Source organism: Mandrillus leucophaeus, unplaced genomic scaffold (assembly GCF_000951045.1).
Source record: "Mandrillus leucophaeus isolate KB7577 unplaced genomic scaffold, Mleu.le_1.0 Scaffold1002, whole genome shotgun sequence".
NCBI lineage: Eukaryota > Metazoa > Chordata > Mammalia > Primates > Cercopithecidae > Mandrillus > Mandrillus leucophaeus.
The window spans coordinates 44,077-54,998 of record NW_012098122.1 but is presented as its reverse complement, the minus strand read 5'-3'; the positions used below and the strand labels follow the sequence as shown (position 1 = coordinate 54,998).

At 39.9% G+C, this 10,922-nt stretch overlaps 1 protein-coding gene across 2 annotated transcripts in view; it reads right to left on the bottom strand.

The window, feature by feature from the left end:
• LRCH1 (leucine-rich repeats and calponin homology (CH) domain containing 1) overlaps positions 1-10,922 on the bottom strand; it is a 93,375-nt gene that overhangs the window by 75,446 nt on the left and 7,007 nt on the right. The gene's annotated exons all lie outside the window — the stretch shown is intronic.

The window sequence follows — 10,922 nt, the reverse complement described above, 5'->3', positions numbered from 1 at the left end:
GCCAGCCAGGAGCCAGATGGAGAGCACATCCTGCACAACCAATAGCAACGGGAAGCTGGTGCCAACTGCCCTCTCCTGACAATGTGTGCAGGAAACTCAGCTGGACCAAAGCAACCAGCACCACACAGGCATCACTTCATCCACTGCAGTAGGGATGGGAAAGATAATTTTGCTGCAACTCACAAAACCACCAGGCTCATTTCCAACATTTTGACTCAGCTTCCTTTTGTTAAAACAAGGGCTGCTACAGTTAAAGTCTGTTTTGGTATCTGCAAGAGAGCTAATTAAAAGAAAAAGAAAGGAAAGTTGCTCTTCTGGCAAAGTGGAACTGCAGCCCAGAGGGGTTCAGTTCCACAGAGGAGCCAAAAAAATCTAAGCTGATGTCTCGTCTCTGCTCTTCAAGAAAAGGGTCTCTCCCCAGAAGTTTCTGAACTTTCTATCATCAATGCTTAGTCTTCATGGACATGGAAAATATTGGATAAATAAAATCTACGAATCATCCTTATTTATATGTCAGCCATTTATTTCAATCTCCTCACCCACAAAAAGCCCCTTTTTCCTGTTACCAAGTAAAAAGACAGATGGTTTTCAGTTTCCCTTTCTTTCTCTGCCCTTCTGGTGCTGAAGCCAACGACCACAGAGTGAAACATCTAAAAATCTGTATGTCATTCAGTGCAACTATTTAATAAAACTGCTGTGTGTTTGTGCACACACGCATAAAGTTTCAGAAGTTGCGTTCTTGTGTGAGTGTATTTATAGACACGCATGTATCTGTGTATATGAGGGGGAGAGACAGACAGAATGGAAATACACCAAAATACTCTCAGTACTCATCTTGGGGTACAGGTACAATGGATGGTTTTATTTCCGTTATTATACTTTGATGTATTTTCCAAACTTCCTACAAGTGCTTTTATCATCAGGAAAGAAACATCATTAGAAAATGATAAATGTGACCTGGATATGTGTTACGTGAGTGCTCCTATTTGTGAAAATTCTTTGAGATGTGTACTTACGATCTGTGCACTTTTCTGAATATATGTCACTCTTTCATTAGAAGTTTGACTCCCCCCCTTTGGAGGGGGCAGGAATCTGGTTACCTGAAGGGCATCTCTACCTGATGGGCTCAAAAAAAGCAGGTGCTGTGCTGTGGAAAGAACCTTTCTAATCTGGGCACGGCCTTGTCAACACCTTGATATCTCTTCTGCTTTAGGCACTCAATGACCCATGTAACTATGTTTTAGCAAGAAAAGATACAGTCATATTTTCTCTCCATTGTGCAGATCCATGGCAAAAGCTATTTCCAGAAAGAGGCAGATTTTTCTCTAAGAGGGTCCAGCAGAAGGAGGGAGGAGACTGAGAGCCCTCCTGGTAGGTTCCTGGCTTGCAACGGACCAGCCAGCTCTTCACTTTCCCTGGTTAGCAGGATTGGACCAAGAGAATAAGGGCAATGGGCCCGCACTGGCACTCTCTCCTGGTCTCTGGGGGTGGTGGAAGGGAGGAGCTAGGGCCAGCAGTCTGTCTTTCTGCCTCACAGCCCTCCCACGGCTCTCTCTCACCAGCAGGGGCTCAGTGGGACTCTTTCAGCTGGAGGAGGGGGTCCTTCCTGTTACCCTGCTGTGAGGGCTTTGTTCAAGTTCCGAAAAAGGCTCCTCCGGAAAAAAGAACTCGGTTTATTAAAAGGTTGCAAGTAAATAATTCGAAATGTAATTTGTGGTTGTAAAATATTTGTTAATATGCAATTTTCTAAAGTGAGGATCAGCAGATGAAAAATGGCAATAAGGCAAGTCTGTTAATGTGGAGCCATACGTAAACCTCCTTTTGCAGAGGGGTAATGAGAAGATCAGTATTTTCAAGAAAGTTCTACGTTCCTATTTTTGGCAGAGTTAACAATTACAAGTGCAGATCTTTCTTACGTTTCTTTGCCTGGAAACTCAGTGTTACACTGTTTGAGTTACCTGTCTCACTAGTTGGTGTAGGGATCTAACCAGATTAGCAGATATGGAATTGGGAGAGTCATGTATCATACTACTTTAAGAAACACAAAGAAAGCTCTGCTCATTCAGGTGTGTGAGTATTAGAGATTACATGGGTTTATTCTCACTGGAAATCTTCCAGGGTGGGTACTTACTTAAAATAAAATAAAATTTAGGCTTATGAAAACATTCATGGTCTCTTTGATGGGAATGGATGCTTTTTACACTAAAAGCTGCTGATGGAATGGCCTATCTCAAATTCAGGTTCCATACATTTCTTGTTTACACTGTAGTTAATCATCTGTAGACTTACCAATTCACCATGCCAAGAATTTAGTCATCATACAGCATGCCACAGACCTGGGGCACATTTCTTCGACTTCATCCATCTGCTCCCTCTACTTCATCTATTTTATCACAGGATGTTCCTATATTACTTGTAATTTCCCCAATAGAAAAAGGAAATACACATGCACACAAAAACCCATTTGCTCTCCAGCAAATATTTAGACAGGAGAGGAAAAGCTGCATTCCCTGTAATCCTCTACCCACTAGCAACCACAGCAGCAGTCTCAGCTTTTTGAAACCACTCGTCTGGCAGCAATTTTTCTCAAGCAAGTAAGTGCCTCAGGCCACAATCCACTATCGTACACCCCTGGTCTTCTGCAGCCTTGGTTCTATAAACAGGCCCAATGCTGAAAGAACGTTTGAAAATAAGGCCATATTGTATCTGACAAGCTACATCACCAGAGCCAAGTCTGCACTCCACCCCTGCCCCAAACCCGTCTCTTGTCACTGTCCCTGCAGAGTCTGGGTTGAAGATCAGGGTGGGGAGGAAAGAGAAAGAGAAGGAAGGCACTGGGCTTTTACCAGATCCATATTATTGTGAATGCTTCATCTTCCATTTTTTTCAGTTAAATGACTTCCTGCTAGATTCATTTGTCTATTTCATCATTTCAAGATGAAATAAGGCAGCTCAATATAATCTAAACATTCTTGGCAGCCTAAATTTGCAGGATACATTTATCTTGGCTTCAAGTACCACTATCCCTCACTTAACTCCTAAATTAAGGAATTTACAAACCAAATCACTTTTTCTGGTTTTACTTTTAGAGTATTATTTTGATGTATTTTGACTACGGCACTTATTGATGTCCATAGTTTGAGTCTCAATCTTAGTATCTGATATTATTTATTATTGGTTTATCAAAAGGTTATTTTCCTTAAGATATGTGATTATAAAGACATGCTATGTTCTTACAGGTGATTTTATTAACAGAGCATAATATCTACATTTTTAAATTCTACTGGAATATACCTCTGTATTTTCAGTGAATGGGTTCACTTAACAGAATACAGAAAATTATTTTCACTTAGAAAATAATTTATAGAAAAATTTATATAACAAATTTACTCAATTGACTGCTTGGTGTGGCAGAAAAGTCTTTTTTTTTTTTTTGAGACGGAGTCTCTCTCTGTCACCCAGGCTGGAGTGCAGTGGCCAGATCTCAGCTCACTGCAAGCTCCGCCTCCCGGGTTTACACCATTCTCCTGCCTCAGCCTCCCGAGTAGCCGGGACTACAGATGCCCGCCACCTCGCCCAGCTAGTTTTTTGTATTTTTTAGTAGAGAGGGGGTTTCACCGTGTTAGCCAGGATGGTCTCAATCTCCTGACCTCGTGATCCGTCCGTCTCGGCCTCCCAAAGGGCAGGGATTACAGGCTTGAGCCACCGTGCCTGGCCAGAAAAGTCACCAATTATAAAAACCTTTCAGACTGTCAAGAGAATGCCCCTCCCAGACTACGCCAACTTTTAAGCAAGAAATAAAGAAAGGCCACCAGTTGTGAAATTATAAGACCTGGGTTCAAATACCATAGAGATGATTTACCACAAATCAGGTAAATCATTTAATCTCTCTGGTTTTCTCAGCTATAAAACAGAGACGATAAGACCTACCTAACACAACATTATAGATGTGAAAGTGCTTAGCCCAACACCACATCCATATAAAAAAATTAAACCTCACCCAGCCACTAATGTGGCAAAGCAGTGAGGAGGTAACCAGAAAGAGCATAGGTGTGCTCAGCTCTGTTGTACAGTCACATGTTGCTTCATGACTACGACACCTGCTTTAAAATGTTTCATTATGCCCTTGTGTTATTGTGTGACCATCACAGAGAGTACTTACACAAACCTAGGTGTCTAGCCTACTCCATCACTAGGCTCTATGGTGTAGCCCATTGCTCCTAGGTTACAAACCTGTACAACAGGTTACTGTACTGAATATTCTAGGCAACTATAACAGTGTTAAGTATTTTTGTCTCTAAACATAGAAAGGGTAATGTGTTACACTCAGATGTTAAGATGTGGCTACAATGCCTATGTCACTAGGCCACAGGAATTCTTCAACTCCATTATAATCTATACCACTGTCATATGTGGTCCATCGTTGACCGAAATGTCATTATGTGGTGCATGACTCATTTATTAATTTTACTTATTGCATATACTAATAGCTAAAGTTTCAGCTACTTTTAAAATATGGTTTAATGATACCCTCATTATAAACATATACCAATTAAAAATAAAGATGATTGCTCAGACATGCCAGCGTGAACCAGGCTGGGCTATAAAATTTCAGGCCCAAACAAACCATGTACCTAATTCCAATATGGATAACCAAGACTACAAGATATAATCCTATAAATGACATTTTCTCTCATCCTTCCTAAGTCCAGGATCCTGCCATTTCGCTGGAAAAGCATGAATATCCAGGGATCGCAATCTCTGTTTACTACTTGTTTTCAAATAGTAATGGAATTATTGATGTAAATTCATCAACCATCACAGAACTATTAAGGAAATGACACAGGCCTGAATCTAGAGAGTCACAGAGAAAGCCAGGCAGGTTTCACAGCATGGATACTCTGGGCTTACCCAATACTGAGTCTCAGCAAGAGAAGGGAGCTAGCCAGGATCCAGTCGTTGTTGGTTTGAATATTATTGTCTGTGCTTGGCACTTGACCTACAGTAAACAGCAATTATTTTACTTTAGCCTAGTAAGTTTCCTTTTCACAGGATACCTCACCTAATTTTGTTTTTATGCTCTTTTATGAATACCCTGTTAGCTTCTCATTAAAGGAGTAACTTTTTGCTGTTTTGCATATGACACCTGACTGTTGTCTTTAGGGGCACACAGCAGTGAACAATATCCATAGATAACCATTTCCTTTCTCCTGCTTGTTCCATTCTGAAAAATCCAGCATGGCAAAATGTCTCACCCTTGTTTCCCCTAATGACTGAGTGCTTCCCCTTCATTGTCTGCCCTCCCCCTACATCCCACCATCATTAATTACACGTCGGAGACAATGAGCAACAACAACAACAAAAGCTTTGCTTTGAGTTGCCTGGTGACCACGGTCAACTGTAATTTGATGCTATAAAGCTAAAATCAAATAGAGACTATCTTTATGCTTAAATGTAAAGCTAAAAAATAACATTTGACATGAATTTTTCGGACAGAGATTTATTATTATTATCTTATATATTTATATTTTATATAGACTCTTAATTAAATAATACACATTAAATCTGGGAGCCTACGTTTAAATCTAACTTTGAAAGCAATTATGCTAACTACAACCTGACTGTGGCAATCACTTGAAGACTTACAATGTTTTCAGACTAGAAAAACAGAATCATCATTTCAAATGAATCTGAAACCAGTCTTGAAAGCTATACCAATCAATTTCACACTCCATACACATAAAAGCCATGTTTTGAGAAGGTAAAAAATTAGCTTTAGAAAAGAGAACTGCAAGAAAAGCAAGAAGTGTCTAAAGTGAGTCTGAATTCAGGCAAATTTCTGCAACCGTCACTTATTTCACTGTGCATTTTCCTGTGCATATCCTGTGCATACCTGCACCATATTTGGCTTCGTGCAACTGTACTGGTTTCCCACAATAACAGCCTATCTCCTCGTGAGTATAAATAAACCACTGCTTAAAATATTCCTTTATATGTGTGTGTGTGTGTATGTGTATATGTGTGTGTGTGTGTGTATACATATATATATATATCTCCCCAACGGTCAGCAACCCATGTAAGCTACCAATGTTTACAGTTAGATTTCAAAGGGCAGTTTTGATAACTCGCTTTATCTTAATTATTTTCTCTCCTTTCTTCTAAGAGTTTTTCAATTCCAAAAGATCAAAGCCGATTTTGGGCTCTAAACACCATTGCTTTAAATTTCCTCTATTTTAAAATGGAATTGAATGCTCAAAATCAATTGAGCTTTCAAAACAAGTGCGCTTTGGATGTTCAAAGAGAACTCTATCTAATACCAGCAAAAATATTAAATTTTCAAACACTTTTAGAGGCGACAGTGTAGATGTGGGGTTTTAAGTATTAAGACTTGTAGCCGCCTAAGCTCTGGGTCTTGAAAAATACCACTGTGCAGATTATTGCTCCTGGCACACAGGAAACTGTCACTAAATGACTAGGAAAAATACATGGGCAGTGGAGAGAACTCTCCCACTTTTCAGAACTATGTTCCAGATGGAATCAACCCTGGTTTCCTACTATCAGGAAGGTATTCCTACTTTGCTTCTCTTCCATACCACCTCCCAAAGCCTAGAAAATACATACATTTTCAAGTGATTCTCCTGCCTCAGCCTCCTGAGTAGCTGGGATTACAGGGACACACCACCACGCCTGGCTAATTTTTGTACTTTTAGCAGAGATGAGGTTTTACTATGTTGGTCAGGCTGGTCTCAAACTCGTGACCTCGTGATCTGCCCGCCTCAACCTCCCAAAGTGCTGGAATTACAGGCCTGAGCCACGGCGCCTAGCCAAAAATAAGTATTTTTTACTTTAACATCTTTCCCCCATAAAAAAGGAAAGGGATACTGATACTGACTTAGGTGAGCACAGTCTATTGAGATCAATTTTTATCCAGGGACATTAAGGTAATAAAAATATTCATAATAAAAATTAAGATGCCTGAATATTGCCATTTACCATTTGAAGACGCATTCCTCTCCATTTATTTCAAGAAATGTTTGAATGTGTAATATACATTAATATGCGTGGATATTAGTGTATGTACATCCTTTTTTCCTACGCATCCCTCCGAGGAAATGAATCTTCAGAGAGCTTCTATTGCATAACTTGAAAATTACTAATAACTAGACTCTTCTTTAGTGTTCTAATATTTTTACACAAAGAGGTTACTCTTTGCCAACAATACTACAGAATCCACTTACTTTACTCAAATACTAGCTCTTTTGCCACTATGTTTCTTAACCTGTATAGCAATTTGCATGATGACACAGCATGCCACAAAATTTAATTCAACAAATCAACAAATATTTCTTGGCTATTATGTACAAGGCACTGTGTTGGCGCTAAGACAAGTATTTTATTTATATTCACAACCATCTTGTAATATAAGTACTAAGAGCTCCCACTTTTCAGACACAAAAACTGACATTCAGAGAATTTAAATAATTCATTCTAAGCTGCCTGGCTAGTGAGTGTCTCTGTGTTCAGGTTTGAAACCGGGTGGGTCAGGCTTTAGATCAAAGTCTGTGGTCTCCCCTCTACACAGCACAGCCTTTTCTCATTTACTCTGGAATAAAAAGTATAGGTAAACCAGGAAAACAGTGGAAGGAGGGCACAGAATTCCAAGCAGCGGGCAGTGAGATACTGAACTAGTAGTTAATGATTGATTTATGTAAAAATGAATAGAGGAAAGGGGTCAAAGTTCATTTCTGAGATTTTTGACCTGGGATGCTGGAGAAAAACAGTAGGAGCATGAACAGAAGCAAGGATCGAAGATACACTAATTTGGAAAAGAAGAAAATGGGCTTAGTCTAACACATACTGGAATTTGAAGGTCACTAGGACATCTAAGAGGAACTGAATATTAGGGAACTGGGGAAATGAGGGCTAGTGCTCAACTGAGTCAAAGGGATAAAGAATATATTTGAGACACAAGAGGCATAAGGTCTTGGAGAGAAGATTTAAGACCAAAGCTTTGGGGCATTCTAGCAGTAAGTTGCAGGAAGAGAAATAATATCCAGATACTGTAATAGAGAAGAAATAGGAAGAAGTAGAAAAGTGACCAGGAAAGCATGTGACCAAAGACAACAGAGGAAGGCACTATCGTGTCAAATACTGAAAAGTTGATTATTTTCTACACCTGCTGAGTTCCTGCTCTGTCCAAGACCCTGTTCTAAGCTCTGAGAAAATACAAAATGTGTGTAAATCCTAAGACTTTATGTCTAACATAACTAGTCAACTTCTCTCCAAGCTGGTATCACCTACATCCTACCTGAACATTGATCATGTATTTTAAAAGTGCTGTGGCAGCAGATACTTCCTTCCGGGATTCTAAAAATCTAAGTTAAAAAACCTAGTGACTCCTAAGGAATACAGAAAGTGAGACTTCCTTCACCGATCTTATCACGTAAGGTGGAATGAAAGGACTCCAGGCTGGTCCTAAGAACTCTGTAAACAACTGCTTGCAGGTTTTTGGCACCGTGATCAAATGTTCAAAAGTTGCCTCTGCTGAAAATCCCAGGCTGTTCTCTCCTCCTGGTACTGAGGTCACAACGGTCTGGTTCTGGGACTAATTTACTTGAGGGACCACAACTCATAACAGTTTACTTAAATTCCGTGAAGGTCACCCATTCAAAGTATTGATTGAACAAAGTAAATGAACGGCCCTAAAACACTAGCTACTGCTTCAGCCCCACCCCCCACAGCCACCCACACACAAACAAGCTCTCCCAGTTCTGAGGACACACGATCTGAAAGGAAACATTTCACCATCCCCACTGAATATCACTGCTGATATTCTTTTCATTCTTTTTGGTTTTTGCTACCTACAGACCTGTTCAAATAGTTCATGAAGGTGTACAATTCTTGTATGTGGTGATAAGAATCTGAAGTATTTGGGCTGGGCGCAGTGGTTCACGGTTATAATCCCAGCACTTTGGGAGGCTGACGCGGGCGGATCATCTGGGATCCGGAATTCAAGACCAGCCTGGCCAACATGGTGAAAACCCTTCTCTACTAAAAATACAAAAATTAGCTGGGCGTGATGGTGCATGCCTGTAATCCCAGCGACTCGGGAGGCTGAGGCAGAAGAATTGCTTGAACCCGGGAAGCGGAGGCTGCAATAAGCTAAGATTGCACTCCAGCCTGGGTGACAGAACAATACTCGACATGTCTTGATAAATAAATAAATCTGAAGTATTTGGAGTATCAGAAAAAAATTGTGAACAATTTTGCAACAGGCAAAAAGAGTACCAGGTGCCTTGTCTAACGTACCTTTCCAGGTTATCTCTGCCTGCAGACCTGCAGATGCAAAATGTGTTACGATGGAGGAAAGGTGAAGCCCCAAATAAAAATGCTAAATTTGCTGTACTTACTATAACCTTGCATACCAAACTTAGAAAACATATATTGTTTTCAAGCATATGTGGAATATTTGCAAAATTAACTATACATATCAATACTTGACCAATCTAAATGAATCTATTTCAAACAGAAAATATTCTCTGACACAATATAAGTAAATTAAAAGTAAACTTTTAGAGATAACTTTAAAAACTGTTCTATAAATATTTAGCCCAGGTGTGGTGGCTCACGCCTGTAATTCAAGCACTTTGGGAGTCTGAGGTGGGTGGATCACTTGTGTCCAGGAGTTTGAGACCAGCCTAGGCCACAGAGTGAGACTCCATCTCTATAAAAAAATCTAAAAATTAGGTTGGCATGGTGGTGCATGCCTGTAGTCCCAGCTACTGGGGAGGCTAAGGTGGGAAGATAGCTTAAGCCTTGAAAGTCAAGGCTGTGGTGAGCCATAATCGCACCACTGCACTCCAGCCTGGGTGATGGAGCAAGACCCTGCCCCCCACCAAAAATGAAAATAAAAAAGAAATTTAACACTCACAAGCCACAGAAGTAATACCGGAAAGTGGAAAAGACTGGGAGTGATTAAAAACCACTGCACAGCAAAACTTTTAGGAGTCAGCTAAAGCACTACACACAGGAAAACTGTGGACTTAAATGCTCCTATAAGAAAAGAAAAAATCACTAGAAATCAATGAGCAAAATATCCAAAATCAAAAGCTAAGTTTAAAAAAAGTTATTAAAACACACCATCTTCTGTAAAAGTGGATAAAGAAAAAGAAAGAATGCAGAAATTTATAGTATTAGAAATAAAAATGAGAACCAATTATAGCTACAGTAGAAATTTTAAAAATACAAAGGCCTTCCTTGTTTAAATACTTATTTTATTCCCTTGGAAAATCCCTAATATCTATTTTCACAATTATGAAACTGTCCTAAGGAGCATGGAATGCAATAGAGATCATGTTCAATAAGATAACAGAGGTAAAAGAGCTTAGTGACCTATAAAATGTCAAAGAAATAGATCCCATTCATTTCTATTAATTATGAAATAGTGTAGCCTAGGGATAAACCACTTTCCTATATCCTATCTAAAGTTAAGCGTTGTTGAAGGGCTCAGATTTGATGGTGTGATGGTTAAATCTTAAATCCTATTTAGCTATTAAGAAGTAGTGGTGGCTGGGCATGGTGGCTCACATCTGTAAATTCTAACACCTTGGGAGGCCAAGGCGGGCAGATTACTTGAGCTCAGGAGTTCGAAACCAGCCTGAACAACATAGCAAAATTCCATCTCTACAAAAACTGTAAACAAACAAAAAACACACACAAAAATTAGCTGGGCATGGTGGTGCACGTCTGTAGTCCCAGCTACTAGTGAGGCTGACATGGAAGGGTCACCTGAGCCCAGGGAGGTCGAGGCTGCAGTAAGCTGTGATCACACCACTGCACTCTAGGCTAAGCAACAGAGTAAGACCCTGTCTTGAAAGGAAGGAAGGAATGAAGGAAGGAAGGAAGGAAGGAAGGAAGGAAGG